Here is a 715-nt window from a genome sequence, read left to right on the forward strand (position 1 = left end):
ACCGCAAGCGCACGGTGTGCAGAGTAGCACGACCAGCGAGTAGGGTCGATCCCACAGAGACTGGTTTTAAAAATGATTTTCAAATCTATGCTCAAGCGAGCTTTAACAAAAATCGAAAGTCGAAAGTTGTTTGCTAAAGACAATAAGACTAAGGATCTAGGGTTTTTGAATCCACTAGATCTAGATTAGGGAATTCTACCTAGAATTTTTCTTATGATCCTAACGACTACTCCTCTTGTCTTTCCCAAGCATAGATTATGAAGGGACTAAGGCCCAACGATAACCCATCAAGATTCTTTACAGGGGAGTAGTAACTAGGATCCCTTAGGGTTTTCTCCTCCTATGCACTGAATCAAGCATGAACTATGAAGGGACTCTGACCCAACTGTAGTTCATCAAAAATTCTTGGCAAAAGAGGAAGAAAAAGAAACCCTAAGAAAAAGAAAGAACCCTATGTAAAATCCCTACTCATGATCTAGCTTCATCGCAAACCTAGAAGGGATGCTTAGCTAGACATGATCTAAATCTACTTGCAAAATTTAAATACAAAAAAATAAACTACCCTAATTTCATAAATTAAACTATCCTAATTGCATAAATTTAAACTGCATAATTTAAAACTAACCTAATTGCATAAAATTAAATTGCATAAATTAAACTATCCTAATTGCAAGAAAAATAAATTGCATAATGTAAAGAGATGAAATTGCATAAA

The sequence above is a fragment of the Elaeis guineensis genome, chromosome 4 (assembly GCF_000442705.2).
Source record: "Elaeis guineensis isolate ETL-2024a chromosome 4, EG11, whole genome shotgun sequence".
NCBI classification, from domain to species: Eukaryota; Viridiplantae; Streptophyta; class Magnoliopsida; order Arecales; family Arecaceae; genus Elaeis; species Elaeis guineensis.